Genomic DNA, 16,902 nt, shown 5'->3' with positions numbered 1-16,902 from the left:
ACCTATATATTTGTATCTTGTCCTCAATATGAATCAGTCTTTGGGAGAGTATATGGTGTGTCTCTTGTCTCGTCTCTCTCTCTCTCTCACACACACACACACACACACACATGCGAGCCATCATAGGCCGCCAGTTCTCACTACCGCCAGGCTCGTGGTGTAGTCTCTCATGGGAAGACGACACTGAAAGAAGCTGGCTGGCGGGAAATCCTGCTGAGCGCGAGGGACGAAGGCACAGCCACTGACAACGTAGGTGCTGAATCGTCGCTGAGCTGCATGTCTTGAGAATCTGCCGGGTGAATGAACACACGATTCGCCTCTTTCTCTCACAGTGTCGCGCGCACACACACGCCCCCTCGTCATCAGGTTACTTTGTCCCTCACTTGCCAACCAGTAGCCGCCATGCAGATTTTGTGGTTGTGGTCACTTCACAAGCAACATCAGCTAATCTCTCTCCCTCTCTCTCTTGCATATCGGCGCTAAGCTCATGCGCTCTCTCTCTCTCTCTCTCTCTCTCTCTCTCTCTCTCTCTCTCTCTCTCTCTCTCTCTCTCCTGCGCTGATGATCTGTGCATGCGCCCACCCACTGAAATCTTTCTTTCTCTCTCTCTCTCTCTCTCTCTCTCTCTCTCTCTCTCTCTCTCTCTCTCTCTCTCTCTCTCTCTCTCTCTCTCTCTCTCTCTGGTCTACTGACGGCCACACAAACACCCCACTCTTTGTGAAAATGAACGCTCGCAACCATCAGTGAGCTACCAACACTATTTGTGAGAGGCGCTAACGGCCATGCGCCACTCAATTTTTTGTCCCCTCACTCACACCATCCTATAGCCATCTTTTTGCATGTTATCCGGCTACACTTTCCCACTACTTTTGTGTTATGCATATTGCCAACCAGTAGTCTCCGTCTCCTTTTGCATGCATCCAGTGTTTTCGGCCGTTTACAGCTACACCACCCACCGCTCACACTTTTGTGTGTACCCTATCCGCAGCAATATCACACCGTTACACTATTGTGGGGCGCATGCAGACGGATACCACCCAGTTAGGTTGTTATTATCATCTTATTTTCTTCCACTTCTTTCTGAACTTGCTCGGAAATTCACTGTCTCCCACTGTTTCGATGGTGGTATACCAACCACCAACTCTCTCTCTCCACGGATATCACAGGCTGCCCTCTAACATCCCATCATCATATTCTCTATCCCTCATCTTGCCCTACCACAATCGAAAAACACAAACTCACCACTTCTCTCTCGTTCAGCTAACAAGAAGGACCATATTGAAACTCCCTCCCGAACATCTCCATCTAATCTCTCCCTATCTTCCTTTGTTGATGGACTCGTCATAACTAACTCCATAATTCACATTGAGCTCCAACGCTAGCAACGACGGCTTGGCGCACTATAACCTGCACGAATTCCACCAAGTAGGCAACAAACTTGAATCCCACCCTCTACCGAGATCAAGATTTGCAAGGCCTCATATGCTACCACAACTAACTGGCACGGCCGGCCTCGGTCTTCACAAGCTATGTGGTACGATGACGACATGGGCCACATAGTGGGGGCCACAAGTAGCACCAGGGTCGACGCTGGAAGCCCCACTGCAGACCAATGATGTCGCTCACCATCAAACAACGTCGTCAAACAGAGTGCCGTGGTAACTAACGGACGCCAACCATCTACACAACTTCCACAATTGCATGGCGGCTCTTGCTTCTCCACCTTGGCATGCTAAGGCAAGCCCATCGAACAAAAACTCGTTGCCTCAAATGCTTCACATAATTTTTACAGTTTTTGAAGCTGATTTTGTATTTCTGCTCTCAGTTTGAGTCATATTTGTAGACATTTATTATCAAAATAAGAAAATAAAAATAAAAATTTGACATAGTGTCTCACGATCGTCATTCATTGCATGGGAACATAGTACAGTTCTCCCTTGATCTCAGCCATATGGTGGGCAAGCTGCAAGCACTCATAGGCATCGTCACAACTAGGCCACAATGCCCACTGTCGAGCATTCTCAAGCATCGACGATGCTCATGATGATTTTTTTTCAATCTTTTGCTTTACAACATTTTATTTTTGTACTGAGGCAGTAGATTAGATCCACAAGGATTGTAATTCTGGTGTTTTTAAGACTCTTAATATAACATTTCCTTTCATTTATTTTTCTATTTTCTCCCTCTCCCCCTTCCCTCTTGGTCAATGGTCAATGACATCAAAGCATCGGACATTGAGGAAGCTCTTCGACGACCACTGCAATACTTTTTTTAGACAAACACCCGATGCTGAGCATCCAGGAGAATTGACCACAACGATGAAAATTATAGTCTATTTTTTGTATTAGATTCACAACGATTTTCTCACTTTGTGTTCGTAGGTAATTTTGGCATTTTAAAGACGATTACTATAACATTTCATTTCATTTCTCTCTCTCTTCACAACCCCTCGCCACCCCTCTATTGTTATGTTTTGGTAATTGACGTCAATCATGATAGATTTTTGGACAATTACGCAATGTATAATAATCCACAAACTGCAATAAACAAATAAAAAATGCATTCGAGCACATGCATCTACCTGGTACCTAAACCACGCAAAAGACATGGCTCATATTGATAGCCGTTTTTCGGCTCTCTGTAATTGCCATAGTGAGTTATCTCACCCTATCAAATCACTCAAACACTGTGGTTACCCTCACCCTTTCACTGTATATAGGTGCGTGTGAGTTAGGGGACTTTTCCCATATCTCCTTACTGAAATAAAAAACCCTCAATTAGCTAGTCATTGGGCTAGTTGAGCCAAAAAAATAGAAAATATAAAAAATATAAGTATATTATGGCCCATTCGTATGTAAATATTTCTTTGTATATAGGGCTTAAATAAAAGATTTTTTCATAATTATTTTGGTATTTATTTAAATATTTCTACCTAGGTGTGTGTTATTTATGCTCTGTACATTGCCTCACCATTACCACAATTTTTCTTACCATTTTTCATACTCTTTATTCCATATAGAAATATTTTTATGTAAGCTTCTCTTATATTTGGTGTAACTCCACCCCAACAAAAATCCAAAAAAACTAGTTTTATTTATGTGTATATTTTTTCACTATTGTGATTTTTCCCTTCCTACATCTATTTTGTTTTTTTTCTAAAAATTAGAACACCAAAAATATTTATCTTTTTATGATAGCCTCATAATAAGAGAGATTTCTTTTGACCCCTTTATATTTTTTCCGCTTATATTATTTATATTTGACATGTACATATTTTAGACCCCTCAATATTTGATTTTCTTAGTTGTACTATTCACTTATATCATGATCTCAACAATATCTTCAATTATAGACCTACCAAATAAGGTCAAGGGTAGGTGGCATGCATACATGCACTATGGAGGGCTCACTCTTGGAGGTATTCAAAAGAATCATCCAAAGAAGGACCTTGTGCAGTGGAACAAAACGGTCGGTTTTGCTAAATTTTTAAAGTTCACTTGCTCTCCGAATTTGAAAAGGTGATACAAACAAAAGTTGTAGCTCGTGGGCTAAACTTTTGCCTCAAATTTTTTCATATTTTTTTGAGCTACGAGCTGTGAGCTATGATTTTATTAGTGGACCCCAGTTTTCCCATGCTATGCAGCCACACTCTCTCTTCCACTTTATCATTTTCCTCTTTCACACACACTTCTCCACTCATCATCCCCACCTCTCTCACCACTCCTCTCTGCACCCTACTCACCTTCTCCTCAACCTTGAAGAATAAGAGAAACCATGGTGAACTCATACCTCCCACACACAATTCCATTCCAAAATTGACCACCTAGTCTCATTTTTCCTCCTCCAAATTACCCATATCTATCAAAAAACCACAAAATTCAGCCTCTTCTCTTAAAAGACAGCATCATGGTGGTTGATTACTCAGCTTCAATTACCTTGTCTCTCAAGGAAGGTCAAGAGTGGAGAAAAAATGTACTGTCAAAGCTAGTGGACCGTCAACAAGCGTCAAAGTTGGCCCTACTCAAGACACTTGGAGCATCAACCTTGTAAGAAATCCACCTTTTCTTACCTCTTAAGAGTTTTTCTTCCTTATTTGTATCCTACATGGATACTCCCATTGTAAATATCCAATTCCATTTGTAAATTAATACTAACTCTACTAACACTAACCCACTATGAAAAGTCCTATCACCTCCATTTCTCTCCTCTCTCTCTCCCCACCAACTTCTTGATAATTCTAAGCAAAAGAAATTAAATAAATTGCTGAAAATCTAACCCAACCATGGTTAGAGGAGTAACCCTAGCCTTCAAAATTTCTATAAAAGGAGGGTGTAGCTAGCACAAAAAGGGGGAGAAGAAAGAGCACTATGCTATAGCTTGAGAAGGAGCTCTTGAGTGGAATCTCATTGGCATTAGGCATATGTATGTGTTGTATTAGGGGTGATTAGCAAGGGAGCTCTATGCCATTGTAAGAGAGAGTGATCATTAAATTGAGAGTAGGAAATCTATCATTTCTCCTACTAGAGTAAGCCCAACATTTGCTGAATCAAGGAGGGTGAATTTGGACTAAGCATGGATACCTTGTCTCCCTTCCAACATGAAGTCATGGAAAATAATGATGTGTAAGTGTCTTGGTGTTTTATTTAAGTTCTTGATAGCTTGTCTCCGGGTATTGTTATCAATTTAGCCATAAATCCCACATGTTGTAAGAGGGCGACAGGGTGGAGAGGACTCCCCTGGACTTAAGACAGTGATTGGGGTGGCTTTTTTCTTGTGATGTGATGTGTAATTTACTCAGGCTATGTTGAACAAATACTAATCTCACTTTGATTGGTCATGAAAGATTTGTAAGAAGCCATTAGTGCAACAAGCACCCCCTTCCCCCTTCTCTCTCTTTCTTACATATATATATTTATGTTTGCTTGATCATTAACGACACACTTCAAAGCAGCCCGAGCACCATCTCTCTCTCTCTCTCTCTCTCTCTCTCTCTCTCTCTCTCTCTCTCTCTCTCTCTCTCTCTCTCTCCCTCTCTCTCTCTCTCTCTCTCTCATGTTTTAGTGTGTGAGAGTGTTCCATTGGTGTTAGGGTTAGTGTAAATTCCTTGCTCGTTTGTGGTTTTCTCTAACGATTCTCCTCTTTTGCGTTCTAGTTCGCTCTTAAACTAGGTGGTGCCCCTTGTGTAGTTGGGATTTGGCTGGGGGTTTGTTGTTTTGGTTTGTGTTGTGTTGTGCCCCAGCCCCATTGAGCAGCACGGGAGCCTTGAAGGGTGTCTAGAGGTTGCTCTTCTTGTTGCCCGCCCCGGACCGCTTCAATATATATAATTTGGACACTAGTATCATACACTGACCACCCTCACAATTGACGCTTATCTCGAGCACCTTTGCTCATTCTAATTGAACATGATCATTGAGTTAGCAATAGTTTTTTGATGAAACTTTAAACCAAAATTAGGTGTTTCACAACCGCCTGAGCACAAAGTTGCCCTGCAACAACTCGCACTTCATTCTTGTTAGTAGCACTAGTTGATATATGCTATTTAATTCGAACTGCAGAAATTTTCTTTCCACTCAATTGTTTCACATTTGTCTCAGTTGTATACTAATCCCTTCTGTAGTTGTCAATTATTAACCCCATGCTAACACATTTTGGATCTATTAGCTATACTTTGCTGTAAATTTGCTAGTTGCAGAACTTGTATCTCTCCCCATGTACCAACAATGGTATATATATTTTCAACTACAGTATTCCCTCCAGGTATGTACATCAAATATGTAATTTCTCTTTTCATATTTTATTTCTCTGCATTTTGTTCTAACCTGAATACTTGAACACTGCTAAGGTCATCACTTCTAATGATATTGAAAGGAATTTTTATTGAGATGATTTGTCTATAAGCCATGTAGCTCCTCATGTGAGCTAAGGTACTCTCGGATACCGAATAACAATTTGTTAATACTTCGTTATAGTGCACAGTGGTGTCAAACACATAGTACATATATTTTTGTGTTATCTTTATTTTTCTCCTTTATGTCTCAAGTCTAGTCCATTGGTCACAAGCACACAGATCCGCCAATTTAGGCAGTGTGTCAATGCTCATCTATGTGCAGATTCGCCAATTTAGGCAGCACAACAACAAACTACAGATTCACGCTTTTTGAACTTATATCAAATGCAGATTTGACGATTTAGGCAACATTAGTGCAGATTCGCCGATTTAGGCAGCACGTCGGGTGTAGATTCGTCGATTTAGGCAACACCGATCACAAAATCATGCTGCAGTGGCTGGCCACCACTGCAACTGGTATGATTTTGTTACCCGGGTACATAATGAAAGTGACTTGGATTTGGACTTATATTGTGAAATTGGAATTTGATTGGGAGTTGGTATTTGATGATTATTTTATCACAGCAGTGTTTATGTGATGAGACTTGACATTATGAGATTGATGATGAATGTGACCAATGATATCCTGATTCATCAGGGTATGACATATACTGCTTATTCTAGTGGTATGGGACACTAGAATAGGTAGTATGTGGATGATGACAGCATAAGCAATGTTGACTAATTTTATGGATTTTTCTTTTACTATTTGATCCAGATTTCTAATCATTGTTTCTGACAAGTATTGTTTGCAGATTTTTATCTTCGCAACTGAGGACAATTGCTTTCCAACGGAGAGGTATTTTATGGAATTGATATTTTACTATTTTATTGTAGCTGAGAGGTGGAAAAGACTGGACCGAGCTAGGCCTATGCGAATGAAAATATATACATTGTACATTTTATTATTCAATCTCTCTTTTATGAGCTTTGGCCATTTATGACCGGCCGGCCAGTCTGTAACCAATATGACCATTCAAGAAATCTATAAAACAAATACGTGCAAGAGGGAAATGGTCACTCTTGCACGGGGGGAGATTGCACCTAGTGCTTGCGTTGTTCTTGTCTCCTCTTCCCTCTTCTCTCTCGCCGTGCCGGCGTAGCACTCCACTCTAGGTGGTGCGCCTACACATGTTCTCTCGCTCCATCTCCCTCTCTGTCTCTCTCTGCTTGTGTGTAGCTTGATTATGTGCAAGGAGGGTTGCCAGGTATGCAGATTTGCGTGTCTCATTGTCTGTAGTATTTATTTTGGGTATTTTGCAGGGAACTCCGCGCCTCCGACTATAACAATAACACCCAGCGGACCTGATCGGACCCACATATATATAATTTTGCGAGCCCGCCGGGTTTTTTAGTATTCCTAGCAAGCTCGCAAGGAAAATCAAAAAGCCCGACGCGAATTCAGTGGGTTTACAGGTCGCCTTTAACCAGGTTCTTTGTGATCATGTTTAGTGTAATCATGTAAATGTGTCAATAAGACCTTGTGATCACACAAAATTTATCATAATTATGTAAATATTAAATCCCTGATGGCATTACATTAGAATTGTAATGTTACAATCAATTGATCACTTAGACATTAATCTAGGTGCATCCAACACAAAACGATGGCTACATTTACAACCATAACAAATATATGTGTGTACATATATATTTGTTTATGCATATATGTAGGCACTAAGTACGGGAGCATAGCACCAGAAGGTTAGACGCTTCCTTTTGGATATAGTCCTTTTCTAATCGTGGTGTTGCGGTCATTGATCCACTCATGCATGGATTACCGCAATGTACCTTTGGTTTTACCACGGTCAAGATTACGATTTATATCTAAAGAGGTGGAGTTGACCATTGGCACTACTAGCCTCTACTAAGGTCTACTAGTATGTATATGTATCTACGTGTTTTTGTGCTAATATACTTGTGTACGTATTTATAGATGAGTGAGTAGGGTAAAAAGCTTAATCTATATTTCTCTTTGTAATGTAGATGTCAGACGAGAAACCAACCGGTGAGGAGCAGCTAGCTGGCTCTTCTTTTGGTTGGTTCACATCCTAGGTGGGCTCCCACCCGGGATGGACATCGCCTCCAGTGGACCCGAGTCTTGAGTCGGTGAGAATAAGCAAAGAAATAAAGAATTTTTCTGTTGAGAGAGAAAGACAGAGCACAAAAATAGAACCCCAAAGTGTGTAGAAGACACACATGAGATGATGTATATATAGAGGGGACCTAGGTGCCATATATAGAGAAGCCATATATTGAGTAGCTTTACATATAAGCTCAACACCCGCGCTCAAATAAAGGTCCCTAACTATGGATGCAAAAACCCTTGGGGGATCAAGGGAAAAACCCACAGCTCTATATACACCCACCGTTATATTATCAAAATTATTGAATATACAAATGTTCACAAGGAGCTACATCACTCCTTTTACAATGAATATTTTATGAGGAGCTACATCACTCCTTTTACAATGAATGTTTTATGAGGAGTTACATTACTCCTATCCTATCAAATACAATAATGAATACAAAGGTTCAATAAAGAGGTGTAAAGGCTATCGATTAGCTTGTAATCAAAAGTGTTTTCGTGAATCTGCTATGTAGCTTTTCATCAATATCGCATCACCAAACATGTCTTCATGTTGTCATCAATATGGAATCACCAAACATATCTTCATAAATCTTTTATTGTCACCAAGTTTGTCTTCATAAAATCAATTCTTTGCTCAATCCTACATAGATCATAGACTCAAAAAAACATAGTCATGAAAATTATTAGCCTCGTTAGTGAAATAATTACGTTCACAATGCCATTAGAGATGGTTCGCGACGCCACTCTTTTGATGAAATATATACGCACGAAAACATATGGTACATAAAGTATGAACGTAAAAGTACAAGATGCGTGATTACATGATGCAAATGATATGGGTATATACTACATAAAACAACAGTTATCAACGTAGTGATCAATGAATATCATCAAAGTATTAACAAAACATCATCATTGTATCAATAAAAATGAATAAATCATCATGGTATCAACGAAAAGCATCATGATATCACCGATAATAATCATTGTATCAACTAAACAACATCATGGCATCACTGAGAATAACCATGGTATCAACGAAACAACATCATGGTATCACCAAGAATAACCATGGTATCAACGAAACATCATCAGGGTATCACCGAGAATAACCATGGTATCAACGAAACATCATCATGGTATCAACAAAAATCACCATGGAATCAACGAAATATCATCATGGAATCACCGAGAATAACCATGGTATCAACGAAATATCATCATGGAATCATCGAGAATAACCATGGTATTAATGAAATATCATCATGGTATCAATGAAAATCACCATGACCAAAGTACTAACAAAACATCATCATGGTACCATTAAAATCACTATGGTACCAACGAGAAATTATCAATAAAACGACGTAAACTATATCTCTAAAAGAATAATTATACGAAAATCAATGACCGAGTATATCATATAACAAAAGATCATCTCCCAACAGTAGCTCGATAGAATTTGGACGATCATCAACGGCTTGACTGAATTGGAACGATATGTAACTGGCTTCTGCAGCAAAGTTACGTTAGTAACAAATCTATGAAGAAAAAATATAATTGACAAGTTTTCAGTTATGAGAAAAATCAAAAGCAAAAAGTAAAATTTTGCTTTTCAAACATATTCGCAGTCCGAGACAATAACCCAAAATCGGTGCAGGATTTAAAGAAACTTTCTTCTACAAAGTTATAGACCATATCGATTCAAATGGCTCAAGCGAATATTTTCTCGTCGATTTCGATGCCTGCAGCGGCTAGTTTCTGCAAAATCGTTTTCAATCAGGAGAAAAATAAAAAACAAAAAGCGAAGTTGCTTTTTAGGCATGTACGCAGTCTGCGAATGATAACTCAAAATCGGTGCAGAATTTGAAAAAACGTTCTTCTGCAAAGTTGTAGACCACATCAATTCCGGTCCCTCTCATGAGTAGTTTCTGCAAAATCGTTTTCAATTAGCAGAAAATTTAAAAATATAAAAGGAAACTTGCTTTTCGGACATGTACGCAGTCCGCGAACAATAACTCAAAATCGGTGCAAAATTCGATAACTCAAAATCGATGCAGGATTTGAAAAAACTTTCTTCTACAAAGTTGTAGACCACATGGATTCCCGTCCCTTTAGCGGGTAGTTTTTGCAAAATCATTTTCAATTAGTAGAAAAATCAAAAACATAAAACGAAACTTGCTTTTCGGACATGTACGTAGTCCGTGAACAATAACTCAAAATCGGTGCAGAATTTGAAAAAAAATTCTTCTGCAAAGTTGTGGACCACATCGATTCCAATCCTTCCCACAAGTAGTTTCTGCAAATTCATTTTTAAATAACAAAAAAAATCAAAAACAGAAAGCGGAAGTTGCTTTTCAGGTATGTACGTAGTCCGCGAACGATAACTCAAAATCGGTGCGGAATTTGAAAAAACTTCCTTCTGTAAATTTGTAGACCACATCGATTCCACTCCCTTAAACAAGATTCTTCTGCAAAAATGTTTTCAATTAGCAGAAAAATAAAAAACAGAAAGCGGAAGTTGCTTTTCAGGTATGTACGGAGTGCGCAAACGATAACTCAAAATTGGTGCAGAACTTCCTTCTACAAAGTTGTAAACCCCATGGATTCCAGTGTCTTAACACGGGTAGTTTCCGCAGAATCAGATTTGATGAGGAGAAAAATTGAAAAAAAAACCGTACTGCTCTGATACCATGTTGAGAGAGAAAGAAAGAGCACATACATAGAACCCCAAAGTGTGTAGAATACACACATGAGATGATGTATATATAGAGGGGACCTGAGTGCCATATATAGAGAAGCCATATATTGAGTAGCTTCACATATAAGCTCAAGCGTTTCTACGTAGTTAACCCTAAACCATGAGTGTCATAGGTTTATTTTTTTTATTTGCAGGCATGGCCATCCTACACCTACCCTTCTCAGGTTCCTCCATCGGTCGTAGATCCTGACTTACAGCGGGCTATCTCTTTACGAGAGCAGTACCTCCGTTTGATGGAGGATTTGTTTGGCCGCTACACTCCGCAACAGCTTGTGACCTACGACATTTCTCTACAGAATACACCATGGGGAGTCAGAGAGGCACTCCTTACCTAGAGAGCCTCGCACCGATGGTGGTGCAACCAACGTTGGTCGAAGCTAGCAAGTGGTCTATGCCAGGCAAAGGGTGCAGTGGAGTGCAATGCAGAAGGCTAGAGAAGGTGCCAAGGCCCTAAGCAGCCAAAGGATAGTGGGAATGTATGCTTAAAACGATTTTTTAGGCCAAGGAGGCTCAGGGATGGTCCACATGGGATGGCAGGTCAAGGTGTCCAAAATGCCAAATCAGTGCCCTAGAATGTAGTGTTTAGCGTGCTCTAGAAGCGGGTCCAAATGGCTTGTCAAATGGAGCCCCGGTGCTCAAGATATTGCAATTTAAAGGAAGAGTGTGTAGCAGATCCCCAACGGACAGGGCATCAGGGGACAGGTGTCCCAGGCTTATGTCAGTATATACATCTGTAGTGCTCAACTTGTGGAGCATGCCAGTCTTCTTGGATTGCGAATCGGAGCTCTGGATAGCAGGTTATGGCCGTTAGAAGATTTTTCGGGGGCCGAGTCTGAGCTCATTTTCTCGCATTGGAGAATGCACCATCTAGTATCTTTTTGGTCTCATCAAGGTTCTCGGTGGAAGTGTGCATCGTATGGAGCTAGCACGAATTGACTACGCGTCAATCGGATGCTTGGTCAGCAGGATACAGAAAGATGGAGTTGGGAGCCGTGGGTAGTGAAAGGTTGCAGATGATTTTTTCCGTTTTTTGTGGCCTTGGATAGCAGACCCAGGGAAGTTGCAACTCAACGAGCACGGGGGGAATTGAAGCCGAAAACCTAGGCGATCGGGTGGAGTCTTTACTCCGGGAAGTGGGCTTCTTAGTAAAATATGGCAGGCTTATGAAGTGGGCCAAAAAAAATATGAAAGTGGGAATTTTTTACATGACCTTGGAGGCCATTTTAAAAGAAGACACGTCTTATGCTGCCACGTGTCAAGGGATTGCCCCATATGCGGAACGGCGTGCTTACAGAGCGCAATATATATAGTGGGTCTTGAGACTCACAAGGAGCATGAGAAGGAGAGAGGGGAGCTCCCTCCTTGGTGGTTATGGAATAGGCGGTTGCGCCCCTCATGGGCGCTGTGAGCTGGCGTTGCAGGTGGCACGCGGCCGAGTGGGGCGTAGCACGGCGGTTTTGGCCCGGCGGGGCGGCGTGGTGGCGCACGCCCGCATGTGAGAGGGAGCGTGGGCGACAGATGACATGGCTCGCTTAAGGGAATGGTCCCGCGGTCCTTGGGGCCCCAAAATTTTGAAGGAGAGAGGAGGGGCAATAGTGACATCGCTATTGCCTCCCCCCCTCGTGTAAGAGGAAGATCTCACAATGGCGGCCAAATGGGAGCATAAGGTGAAGGCAAAGCCAAGTAAGAAGCAAATGGACCATGCCAAAGCATGTCCGCGCAAAGCAAGGAGTGAAAGGGACAATAGAAGCCGGACAAAACCAAGCTAAGAGCAAAGGATAAACCAAATCAAAGGCAAAGTGGAGGTTGGACCAAATTCGGGGAGAGAAAAGGAGAGAGGTGGCAGGAGGATTCAGATAGAGCGAGAGAGAGTCAAAGTCAAGCTAATTGAGCAGTATAAGGTTAAGCTTAAAGAGGGTAAAAGATGAAAGATAAAAAATAATAAATGAAGAGCGAGATAGAGCTAGGCGGTGCCCCCTTTTCCAAAAATGCCAATTCAAGGTGCCAAGTGGACCAATTGAATTGTAAATTTGCAAATTAAAAGCCCCCCTATAAAATTCAACATCGAATCAAATTAAGGGATTTTTTCCTGGCTTTTTGAGTGCCGTTTTGAAGCCTGCAAAGTGGAGTTCTCTAGCAAGCTAGCCCCTTTGTAACTTTTGCTTGAAAATGGCCATGGTGATGGCAATGCAAGCCGTTGTATACATTTTTTGAAGTGCAATCAAGCCACAGATTCTTCATCCCTTGTTGTTGTTTCCCCTTCCCCCCTTCTCTTTCTTCTTCTTTCATGATTCTCCTCGGTGCCGACTGTGTGGATGTGTGTGCCCCCCCAGACCGATGGTGTTTTGTGTGAGAGAGTGTTTGATTGAGTGTTTGTGCGCGTGTGTAAGGGTGGAGACAGGAAGTGGTAGTAGGTGTGCCTTGTGTGGTGGTTTGTGGAGTGTGTGAGCAGTAGAAATTGGGCAGACGATGGTCTTCTAGTGTAAAGAGTTTCTTTGACGGTGTTTTCTGAGAGGATAGGGGTGCTATGAATACCCTGAGCTATAGAGAGGCCCTTTTGTTTGTGCCGGGTGTGTTCCCCCGTTCCCCCTCTCCAACAACACCTCCCTCTACTCTCCCTTCCTATCGTCCTACTCCTATTCCATCGCACGATCCTACTCCCCTTGCATCGCAGGGTCCCACTCCCATGGAATCACAGGGTCCTACGCCACTCCATTCCACTCCTACTTTGCTAGAACATCCTTGACAGACTTCCTCTGGCAGTGTGCGTCATTGCTCGTCTTAGGGCAGCGAGCGCCGTGAGAGACGAAGTGGCGACGGATCTTGTGTTTTTCCATGTGTTGGTAGTGGCGGGGGAACAGAGTCCCCATGTCATAATAATCAATATCTAGTTCTCCTAAATGATTTTTGCATGTTAAACTGATCATTTAATATGGGGAAGTGCCACGGGAGAAAAAGCTAGAATATTGGTTAAGCTAACAGACCGGGCCACAGTAGGGATCCAAAGGAGAAAAAATAGAAATCCAAAGGGACGGCCATCTGCAAAAGAGCAATGTGCAACAATGGGCTTAAAAGACCCTAAGGTTCATCCCATTAAGACTTCCAAAATGCTAAGGTTCCAAAATTCAAAGGTTGTGTCCAAAGGCCAAACACTAGGGAAAATGGATGCTTAGTGTGTGTCACAAAAAGTCTTTGTCAATCCCTACATAGGAGGGGGCGATCCTTGCAAGTAGGGGATGAGAGCGAAACTCACACACTCACACACACACACAAGCTCCCTTTACACAAAGGGAATGAGGGCCACATGTCAGCTCCCTAGCCTAGATGCCCACAAGGTGTACCCACCAATTCCTATTGGATGGCCTTGGAGGTGGACCAATGACAATTAGGCTAGAGTAAATCTAGCTTAATTAATTTAAAAACACTTAATAAAAGAACCAATCAGGATTAAGCTCTCTAGAAGACTATTGGACAGTCTCCCAAGGGGACCAATGAGAATTTAGCAGCCCAATGGCTTGCCTAATTCCTATTGGCCAGGAGGCAAAGGGGTCCAATGAGAGTTTAGTTGAATTAAATAATTACCTAAATATCTCACAAAAGGGGGAGGGGGACAGATGTCAGAAGGCTATCACTCATGCTGCTTAATTACCATTGGCTAAGCCTGGAGAGGTCCAATAGGATGCTAGCAAGAGCAAATAGCAAGAGGGGTCGACGAAGAGAGAGAGGGGGCTGATTTTTGCAAGGCATTATCACACACACACTCACACAATCTCAGGTGTGAAGTAAAGAAGACTCTCTTTCATTCTCAAGATTTAATGAAAAGCTTATCACCTACTCCAAGCTTGTGAGAAGGAAGGCCTACACCGACAACTCTTAGGTGCAGTGTGATGCAAATCCAACCAAGATCCAAGCTTCAATGCATGCTCATCTCCTCTACCATGCTAATTACTAAGCTAAGCTATGCTAATATGAATGATTATGTGAGGAGATGTACATCTTTCTCGTAAGAATACTCCTTCTTCCTCTCAATCTACTCTCATACCGCGCTAGCTCTCACCATCTTCGAAGGTGTGTGAGGTCTTGGGTCTGAGACCATGAGGGAATCGATGTTGTGTTTGATAAGTGTTTTGCGTAGTGCATGAATTTTCCATCTTCATTGCACTAGCTAGTATTGAAGGAACACAAGAAATTGTATTGTGAAATGTCTCTCTTGATGGGAGGAACCATAATACAAAGCCTTTTGGAGGGGGGACCGTCTCCATGCAAATCCGGTCCTCAATTGTTGTCAATTGCTTAATTTATATCTCTTTTGAAGTATTTTTCATGCTTTCTAACTAGGTGTTATTCTTTTTGTTGCTCTCTCCACCCAAGCACTCTTGTTAATCTCATTAGGAATCTATTCTAATGAAATGCTCACTATGTTCATCCTATTTTCTGCTACACACAAGTTAATAGTCCATCAAATGTTCTCTCTCTCTCTCTCTCTCTCTCTCTCTCTCTCTCTCTCTCTCTCTCTGTTCACACTGTAAACTACCTCACATTCTCTAGTCATGTCCAATCTCCGCACACCTCGATCTAGAGGTGGACGGAGATCAGAACCACCGGGTTATAATCTCGTCTTTATCGGTCAATGCCTATATTTTTTGGGTACAAGAAATCTACACACCCACGTCTACATGATAGTGCATGTAGTGGAAAAACCCCCTTTGCCTCTTCTCTAGCTATAGCATTTCACAGCATCTTAATATCTTTTCACAGTAGATCTTTTCACTGTTCGTATAACTCTAATTTTTTTTACCGTAATCTCAAAGTTAGATTCTAATATAAAAACTCAATCCAAAATCTTATCTTAAATCTAACGTAATTGAACATGTGATGATTCGCTCCATTGAAGGGTAAAAGACATACCAATGGGGCTACTATCTGTGTAGATGTGAATGGGCCTCACATATACAAATATTTCAATGCAAGAGTTTAATACTAGCTTTGATGGGACAAAATCCTCCTCGAAGCTGGTCCAACCGCCACTCCCCGTCTTGATGCAAACTCTTGCTGCGTCACTTTGCTGCCACCGCGTGTTTGGATTGGTCATCCTCTCCTCCCTGGGGAGTGGAAGCTGGGCCAGCTTCGAGAAGGATTTTGTCATGGGAACCGAATAATAGAGATAGCCAGCAAAACAGAGGAAGAAATCTTTGTATTGATAGTGTTTGATACAACAGAGGAGCAATTGAATATATATATGGGCGCACTCCATTGTACGGAGCTCGAACCTCCCGACCACCCCCGAGCTTCAATTCGCTTGCATGCAGCGTCTCACTCGCACTCGCACTTGCACTCTCACTCGCACTCGCACTCGCAGAAGAGAGAATGGTGAATGATCCCCAAACGCACCACCTGTCGTGCTCTTATTCTTCTTTTCCTCGAAAAGCATGCACGATTTTCGTACCAAGTATACCTGCGAGAATAATATAAGAACGTGATCGCTAAGCGATCCGTAAAGGTTAGATTTCTATCATGAAACTTTGCACAGATCCTGTTTCACACATTGATTTCTGCATCGCCTACAAAATAGCCAAAAGAACATACTCGTGCAACCAATTCAACATGATAATCAAAGTAAAAAAACCTAATTATATACCTTCATAATCTCAATTTCCATACTCTACCATGAAGAAACAATCCACTTCTTGGTTAATAGCAGGGAGAACTGTATGATGTTGTATGTCTGTTTGTCTCTGTGTACACTACACTGCTGCTACCTTTTGTTTGTTTTCATCATAACTTTTACAAACAAACTCAGAATAGAGCAATCGAGGTACTCAAAACGACGGGAATAAGTCTGGTCTACAAGGCAGCGTGGCTAGAATTGCAAAAAAAGTCTCTGTTTGGCTAAAAACGCAACTTTTAGGTCGCGACTCATAAAACCCGTATTTTTGGGTCTCCACTACTTTTACAACTTATTTTAAGCCTACACATGCATTTTAAGCTAAAACACATAAATATAAAACATTGATATTAATAAAAATCTCAATTTTATTGTTCATAGACAGACTATCTGTTATTCATTAATCTTTATCAAATCCGTCTTTAGTGTATTATTTTAAAAAAAGAATATATGTTCTCTCTTAATATCTCAACTCATTCGTATAAGCTCTATTTAAT

The sequence above is a fragment of the Adiantum capillus-veneris genome, chromosome 13 (genome assembly GCF_014529385.1).
Source record: "Adiantum capillus-veneris isolate H3 chromosome 13, ASM1452938v2, whole genome shotgun sequence".
In the NCBI taxonomy this organism is placed as follows: Eukaryota; Viridiplantae; Streptophyta; class Polypodiopsida; order Polypodiales; family Pteridaceae; genus Adiantum; species Adiantum capillus-veneris.
The sequence above is the reverse complement of the archived record's forward strand: the minus strand, read 5'-3'. Positions refer to the sequence as shown.